Genomic DNA, 9547 nt, shown 5'->3' with positions numbered 1-9547 from the left:
AATCTTAAAATCAAGTAAAATCATTTTTCTAGGCCTGTGCAAATTTTTAGCCGTGTAATTTAAAGTGAAATTAAACTCTTTTGATAATCGACTTTTTCCTATTTCGTCACCGCACTTGTCCGATTGCAGTTCAGGTTTCTATATATTTTTTTATCAAAGAAAGTGTTGAAAAAGAAAGATAAACGCTGGTTTTTTTTATTTTATGAAACGCTAAATAATAATGGTAAGCAAGGGCCTTAAACAACCCCATCATGCTGTATACACAAGGGCTGCATGAGTACATACTTATGGTCAGGACGACCAGTCCAGTATTGTAGAAAGAGAAAGTTGGGTAGGGTGTCTGTTTGACTGTTCTATTATTTGTCTATTATGTTTTTTTATGAGTGTCATGGTGAATCTTTGAATTATTGTTTTAGGGTTATTATTCTTTTTGTTTAAGTTTCAACTTCAATTACATTCATGGAAGTGAAAGGAAAACCTTAAAACAAACTTTACCCTGTTGAAATTTCACTCACTATCAGTCACCTGTATCCCCTTGTCTTATTAATTTGTATATAGAAATTTTCATATAGAGAAATGATCCCATGTCCAGTTGTGTTCGCTTGTAGTCAATGTTTCTATACTTTTTTTTTTTATCAAAGACAGTAGACTTGTGGTCACTCAGACTAGTCCAGTCTTGTAGAAAGACCCATGCGAGTAAGGTGTCTATTTGACTGTGTTGTACACGGTCACGGCATATCGGAATTGGAAAGATCTTAGAATTCACTATCATGCGTTCGAAGCATGCATATAACCTGTTTTCAGTTGTCCTTTTCGATAGTGCACACAGTTTCATTTCTATATAAGAATTAAAGGCAAATGGGACAATAGGCAGACACAAGAGGATACTGTAACTTTTCTTAATCAATATTATAGAATCTAAGGTATACAGGTGGACTATAGTAGACATAAATATATTGCTATATCAAAATTTAAGAAATTTGATGTAAATAAAATCATCATTGATACAACCAGGATCAAAATTTAGTACTTTTACGAGTTTCGTTAACAAAAGTGTTGTGATAGTGATTTCAAAAAATTACAAAGTGGAATATCAACTTGGATAAGTTTCTTTTTAGGTTTTCCTTTAACTTCAATTAATGTAAATAAGTTGAAATTTGAATTATACCAAGCAGATCCGTAAACAAAAGAGAGAATACTGCCTTCTCGAGTGGCGGGTTAGGATCCTAAAATAAAAGATCGACGGATTATAGTGGCAATGGGTTGCAAAATGGAGTTACAAGCTCAATATTGATAAGGATTTCCTGAAACGTTCAATTGACAAATATTTAACGGATGAGAATTACATTTGCAGCTTATCAATTGTCAGTACTCTATATTAGCGTTACAGGTTGATACATTAAAAAGTTGAAATGCATCATACATTTAGTTAAATTATAAATATCAAACATTGTAACAAAAAAAAACTTCTTACGGTAATTTTCGGCATCTAAATCTTATGTTTACTTGAAACCAAGCAACAATGTAAAAGGATGACGATTGAAATGCGCCTCATAAACTATTTACTTTGTTACTTGATTAGTATAGAGATTATATAAACTGCAGAGCTTACAGATTTATCCCTCTATTGTTACACTTCTGTCTCTATATGAAGATACACTGTTTTTTCCTTCACGTAGTTCAGAAATATCATTCGAATGGAACAAAACTTAATTTAAATTATAATAAATGTAAAAGGTAGGTTTTACATTATAAATAATTTGATATCTTCAGACGTTGTAACTGATGAAACAGATGTATTTACCTGTTGTTTTTTTTAAATAAATTTCACCAATGTCAACGAGAAGACACCCAGTTGAAAACGACCCCTGTGTATACATGGTATATGAATAATTTTTCTTATTCTGTATGCATTCAAACCTTTTTTTTACCAGTTTGAGATATTTTGAAAAACCACATGTTGATCAAATTTTCATCATTCAATATCCCGTCAGAATCATTCGGAACATTCCACTCGGCATTTTTTATTTAATCATTGCATGGACAGAATTTACCACTGATACCCTATTGACTACAATATAAAGGGTGATATGGTAAAATCTATATCTATGGTTCTCTGTGTTACTTTTTATCATTTTCAATGTAACACCGTAATTCGGTTCGTACATTGTCTGATAAGTTAATAAGACTGAAGACAAACAGATTACACACATGTTTTAATAAATCAGGCTCTTGATTACAAATATACTACAATATTAATGAAAACAATAATAATAAGATTATAATTATAATAATTTAGCAAAATATTTTATTTTTTTTTATGTATCAACATTTTACTCTTTTCATGAAGTAAGGCAACTTGAAACTTCTTCCACAAAAAGTCCATCCTGGTTTCAAAGGATGGATTGTATTGTGCATGCTGACATTAACAAGATACGTTTTATAGTTGAATCTTTTGAAATAAAATAGCAAAGCAAAAAGCTACTTCAACTCTATAAGAAGTCGCCTTTATACACTTATTCCGAGGAAACATTCTTTTGGGGGTATTTTTTGATGAAATCATTGAAAAAGGTTAACTTCCAACGTGAACAAAGTCACTTTTAAAAAAAATCGCCTCCTATCCTAATTGGAAAGATCCCATCGCTTCATCGTGAACAAAAAATGTAGCAATAACCAATATTTTTTTTATTTTACCGTGAGATTTCAGGCGTACATTTGTATGTACAAATTTACCATGTCCAATTTAATCTGCCCAAATTTTTTTTTTTTCGATAATTGTAACAACTTTAGAGGAGTAGATATACTGTGGCAACCTTAAAATTTAGAACTTCAATTTTAACCTTGACTAAAATCCGTATCTCATGGTCAAAAGACTTAAAATCAAAAGATACTTTGTCCTAACCACACAAGGTTTATGAATTTCACCGACATTTTGCTTTCGTAAAATAGAAAACGTGAAATGAATACTATAAAGTGTCACAGCAGCGCTTCGGACAAATGTTAACTGTTTTTTCTGAAGTTATAACAAAGAATTAACAAAATATATATGTCGATATTTCTACGGTCAAGAAGGAGAAGTGATAGCAAGAAAAAATAATATAAAGGGAATGAATCTGTAAAGTTTTGGTGAAATTTGGAAATGACGAAAGCATATATAAACTGTTCTTAAAGGCGTTTACAATACTTCACTAAATGCATATTACGAAAAAGATTTTCAAATGTCAAATGAAGCAGATAATCAAACTACACAATGTACTACTACTACTACTTATAACAATATAATCAAACTACTTCTACTTTTAATGATAATAATAGATTAAAGGGGCACTAGCTACGAGATATATAAAAAATCTAAAGTATGATTTTTTTTTGTTCAATCATTAATGAAAGTGAAATAATGAAATAATAATTTGCTTTAATCAGCTAAAATAGTTCAATTTTGTCAAATTAAGCTAATGAAACTTGATAATGAATTATTCACTTGCAAGTGAATAATTCAACCCCATGAAATCCGTATTCATGTTAACTCCAATTTAACCCCGTAGAAAGCGATAGAAAAACGCATGCATTGTCCGTCTACGGTTATTTAAAGAAACCTCAAATTAAAAAAAAAATGCATAAAAAATTATGTTTTTTTTATGACTCATTGGATAGTTTTCATTATAAAACTTATGTACATATACTTTTTTCTGAAGAAAATCATTTAATTTGTTAATTTTTAGAAGAAGTTTACTTTATTTTAATTGCTTCCTTCCAGGAAGCAATTCCCGACACATTTCCCGTATGCAAAGTGACCTCAGTGTGACCCATCTCGTAAAAATCCGGTGATTGAAATACGCATGTACATGTCCTTAGAATAAACTATTATATGATTGTACATGTTAAACAAGTTTACAATATCCATGCTTTTTTGTTTATTGTTGACAAACAGGTGACAATCGTTAAACTTCGGCTTCAAAACACGAACTTTAATTACCTTCTATATTTTTACAACAACACTGACCGATCGAAAAAAAATTGACTATTATACGAAATTTATGCGATAAAAATGAGAAAATCGTGCACAGAAGACTAAGTTTATGATGTTTGTATGCATTGGTTCAAGAACTGGAAAAACATTATTTTTCACCGGTCACTCGTTTCTTATGACTTTAAAGGAAAAGAATGTCAACATTGAAAGTGAAACAAAGGTAAATAATTTGATTGACTGATTCGATCCACATAAAATCATTCTTATACGGGTAAAAACGATGATAAACTTAAATGTTTAATCTATATTACAAAACAATACAGACCTATAAAAATCCAATTGCACGAGTTGCTTAATCTATTTATATCTATGTTTATATTTATATCGCTTATATGGTCATAGAAGGTCAACTCGATAGTTAATTAAATTGCGTCTTTGCTAAAATTCACACGAAACGAACCTACATCTTATTGACACCATGTCCTGTTAATTGTTTATTTTATACTTTTGATAGTTTGGAAAAATGTTTTACACTGTTATGAATAAAATATGAGAATTTGAGTCAAATTGGTGAACATGAATTTGGCAGCTAGTGCCCCTTTAACATTTACTTGATAATATGTAAATAGTTATCTAATTTTGCTTATAAGCTTTCGTTGGTATAAATATATTTTGCAGTTGCTCTATTATTGTCTACTATATGTCAACTATTCATCTTGTTGTTATCCCTTCTCACAACGGTTGGACTCCTCAAATATTTTAATTATCTCTGTCTGATTAGTCTTTACATCAAGTATTTGTAATATGTCACCGATAATATTCATGATTATTTTGGGTGACATATCACCAGCAAATTGAAATCCTTTTATTGTTCTCCCCCAGTTCTCGACGTAAATCGTTACACTTTCCGTCTTGTACTTTTCTGCGTAAACAAAAACTGCCGTCCTGAGATGTTGTAGAATATGTGCCTGGTTAGAACATTTTGATTCCAACTTCTTCTCTGCGAGCGCATGAATTTCTTCGTCAGCCTACAAAGACAAATTAAAAAATTTCATTCCAGTAAAAAATACATTCCCATTGCGTTGTTAAATGGAAGGATTAGAGCTCTAGCTAGAATATCAGGTTAAACCCTCCATTTTCCTCGGAAAAGCCTGTTTCAAGTCAAGAATATGATAGTTGTTTTTCACTTTTTTCGTTGATTGATAACGTTAGATTTTATCAGTTTTTATGGAATTTCTCTTTTTTTAATTTACCTTGGAATTCGGTATTTTTGTTATACTTTTGTTGACAAGATATCTTAAAGCATATTGATTTAATTTTATAATAAGCGCGATCGTAACGCTGCAGTGAATCATCCCCGATGCTAACAATGAACTGTAACAGTCAAAAGAGAAATCTGAGGTACAACGACTACATATATTGCATTATTAGTTTAGAGCTTTTCTATATATCCCAAAATTATTCCCACTCGCTGACTATAAGTAAATTTTGAGGATGTATGGAAAGGTATGAACATTTTGGCTTAATACTAGATGTGTTTGTGAAGTTACATTGAGTGGTAACCACATTATCAGACAGTTTCAGGGATTCAGATTACAAAAGGTTTCAGAATGATAGTATGCAATTGGTCCAAATCACATGGCTCCCGCAAACATTGTGACATAAAAATTGTCGGACAGTGAGAAGACAACTACGCGTGATGACGAACAATCTAACTTCAAAGTATAAAACCATCGGGCATATTATCTAAGAAGATAAACGTACACTGGTTGATATTTATGATAAATATTTCGATTGTGACTAGATTTATTTTTTTATTGTTACGAATCAACACAATGTATGGCACAACTCAACAAAATCTAAACGAAATATCACTTAATCCATTTGTTTTAAAAGTATGCTGATATTTTAACACTGTAATTAAACATATGTGAAAATATATATTTTTCAAATTTAATTTTCTTCCAGCACTTACAAAATGCAATTTAATGGTGACCAATGCCTTTTTTATAGATTGGTATTACAACTTCTGAAGATAATTTTCATGTCAAAATTTTAAGTTAACGGGATTACTTTTCCTATTGTTAATTCCACTTTTCTAGTGTGATGATCTGTTGTTTGCTTCTTTGTAGTGTACATTCTCAATTCGTTCTATATTCGCGTGTTTGCAGTGACCTCTCAGATTACAACGAACGTTATATTTTCACATATATAGAAACTGACGTATGTTACCACTTCCAGGAATTTAATCAAAAGTCGTACATCACATACATCACTAGTTAATGCATTTTAGTCTTAAACGGTCATTTTCATCTTAAAAAAACTTCGGAAGCATTTCAGTCTTATCTACTGAGATAATTTCAGTACTGTTAAGACGAAGCAGTTCAGTAGCTTTTCAGACATTTTAGTATTTTGTTACACCCAATTTACAATAACCTTGACAAATCTCACTACTAGTCTTGTTTGTAGTCAGTTCGACTGTCTTCTCTTCTACTTGATTGTCTATAATTGTCCTTTGTACCCGAATGAATTCTTTAGTAATGTATTTAGTAACGCTTCAAATACCAGATAATTAATTAACTTAACCGTATAAACTCGTCAATGGGTTAATAAGTCATTTTTATATTATAAATAGTTAGAGAGTTCAGTGATGTTGTTATAATGAATTTTATTTTAACTATGTGCTTTTATACATCATTTGTTAGTCCATTGATGATATGAAACTTCAAATTAAAAAAAAGATGAATATGTTTTATGTATTTGAATGGCTAACTTTTACTATAAAACAAGTGTACGTGAACTTTCTTGTAAAGGAAAACCCTTCATATTATCAAAATCTTAATAAAAGAGGGACGAAAGATACCAAAGGGACAGTCAAACTCATAAATCGAAAATAAACTGACAACGCCATGACTAAAAATGAAAAAGACAAACAGACAAACAATAGTACACATGACACAACATAGAAAACTAAAGAATAAGCAACACGAACCCCACCAAAAACTAGGGGTGATATTAGGTGATCCGGAAGGGTAAGCAGATCCTTCTCCACATGTGGCACCCGTCGTGTTGCTTATGTGATAACAAATCCGGTAAATAGTATAATTCGGTAGGTCACATTCATGAAAAGGAAGGGGATTGTAGTCATAAATGTACTGCTATTGAATTTTTGTCTTTCAATACACTAATTCGCCGTTATTTTCCCATATGCAGTGACCTTAACTACGAGACCTTTCGTTAGAACTACGGCCACCGCAAAGCGCAGGCGCGAGGGGAAAAATAAAGTAAACAAACGTGCATTGGAAGGTAAATAGTACTACCTGATTCTAGAAGAACAAATTTTAATACACTAAATCATTTAATAAATGTTCAGTAAAAGTTTAACTTACAAATGGGAACGCATCGAAAAATTAAAAGAAAAATATCATGGCTCTTTCAATTCACTTATTTTTCTCATGCTATATCCACACATTTTAAAAACACTCATATGAACTTTTAAAAGACTAAATACTTACCTTCTTTTTATCGATAACTTTTAAATCTTGGGCGTATACGTCACTAACACAGCAAGCCAACAACACAATAACTAAGAGATATCTAGAAGTAATATCCTCCATGTTGTAATGGTTCTTGAATCCTTTTCCTCAGAACTAATGAAGAGAATAAATTTTTTCAAGCTCAAATCACAAACTGCTGCTAAAATGAAACGCTATTCTAAAATTCAAAACTGAAACATCATTCAGTAGAAAATAATAATATTCTTGTTAACGTTGTTCGAAAAGAGAACACTATGATACTTTTCAATACAGTATGTAATTCAACCTATAATATCAAAAATAGTACTTACTTTGGAGAAAACTTGTCAGCTTCTACATCAATGCATTTCTGTTTCCAATTTAAATATGTTTGTTGTGAAAGAGAAACGCCTGTTTTCAAACGATCATGCGCAATATGTCAGTACTAGATTTATTGAAGAGGTGTTCAGATCCCTTCTCGGAAAGATATATGGTTCAGTTAAATATTATAATTATTATAAGTTGTAAAGAAAAACACTTATTTTTACAGAAATTTTATGCAGAGGCGTATAAAATATATTCCCGGTAATACATACACATGCGATTGTGTTTGGTCTGTTTAAGTGGCTCTGCTATAACAATTCCAACTGAATAAATGGTTACGATTCGAATTAATTCATAAGTACCTGTTATACTTACATTTCGACCAAAATATAATCACTTCAAATTCCCACATTGTTTTCCTAAAAGTACATTACTGTTTACATATTTGATATATTCTGCAAATTCACAAAGTTTCTTTAGATTTGAATGATAAACTGTCAGCAGTAGTCAGAAGGCTGAGATTTAAGCGGTTTGAAATTTTGATACTTGAGGATGATATTCAACTTTCTATAAGTGTTGTCTTAATGTTTTTACAGCACTGGGTCGTTCGAAAAATATCCGTTTATAGATTTAGAAATTATTAAGAAGCTACGAATTCAACTCCTTCAGGCAAAGTTGACCTTTGGTGGATTTGGCTATTATTTTATTTCTTTTTTTGTTACATTTGCTCTTCGACAGATTCGGTTCTTTTACATCATTGGCTTTCAAATATTCAGCTTTGAACGTTCCTAGTGAGCTAAATCCAGAAAAGCGCTTCGAACGCATGACATTTATATAGTGTTACTTTCATTTGATTAGTCATTAGAAATAATAAAGAGACAAGGATATATATATCATTTTGCCACCATATGCTATGTAATATACAAATCAGGAAATGAAAGTAAAGTGTGCAAGAGTCAGTTTCAGAGAATTTTTTAAAGAAATGTCACCAACTATAACGTTCGGTAAACTAGTCTAACAAATACTGTTATAATTTTCCGGACATCTTCATTCTAAAGTAAACATAATGCAAATATTCCGGGACATTATGAGACACTCATTATATGTAAGATACCAGGACAAGTGATTCGGATATACTAAAAAAATAAACGTTAACAATGTATCTCGAAAGGAAAAAGTGCGGTAGTAAAAAGAAAAATTATTTCACGACTAAACCAGTTGGTGCGACACATCCGTGTTTTTAATCTTGTCTTATTGATTTGAAATAGTGGACATTGAATTGGTGTCTGATGCATGATGGATGGTTGTTTCATTGGAAATCACACAAATTTCCTTCTTTTTATGTTGATCTGAGTTCACAGACTTTTTGTTTTCAACTCGCTTACACGTTTATTGATTTGATAATAGTTTGTCGAAATTTGTTTAAATCATGTGTTAAAATGATTAGGTTTTCGCTTGTTTCCAATGTACTTTAAGATATCATTTAACATCTCATTAAATATCAAATCGGTCTAATCTATATAAAAACATTACAAAATGATTCTTTCACATGATGCATTTGAGATTCGGAATGTTTTCTCCTTTTCGGGGAAATTTAAATACCAGGCTAGGTCATGTATATCCTTGCTTTTCCAATTTTTGGGACTTGGACGTTTCTGTCGAAGTCAAACCCAGAAAATCACTTCCAAAAAAACGACATTATATGAAGTTTTATTTACTCTACTATGTAACCTAGCAA

The 9547-nt window shown here is 31.1% G+C and overlaps 1 long non-coding RNA gene across 1 annotated transcript; it reads right to left on the bottom strand.

Moving 5' to 3' along the window:
- Positions 1–2201: 2201 nt before the first annotated feature.
- Positions 2202–7610, bottom strand: LOC143074408 (uncharacterized). Its single transcript, XR_012977837.1, has 2 exons — positions 7486–7610; positions 2202–4998 (listed from the first exon to the last, which is right to left on the bottom strand). It is a non-coding gene; the product is annotated as an uncharacterized LOC143074408 (long non-coding RNA).
- Between the last annotated feature and the right edge of the window lie 1937 nt (positions 7611–9547).

This window comes from Mytilus galloprovincialis, chromosome 5 (genome assembly GCF_965363235.1).
Source record: "Mytilus galloprovincialis chromosome 5, xbMytGall1.hap1.1, whole genome shotgun sequence".
Taxonomy (NCBI): domain Eukaryota; kingdom Metazoa; phylum Mollusca; class Bivalvia; order Mytilida; family Mytilidae; genus Mytilus; species Mytilus galloprovincialis.
This window is presented reverse-complemented; position numbering and strand designations above follow the sequence as displayed.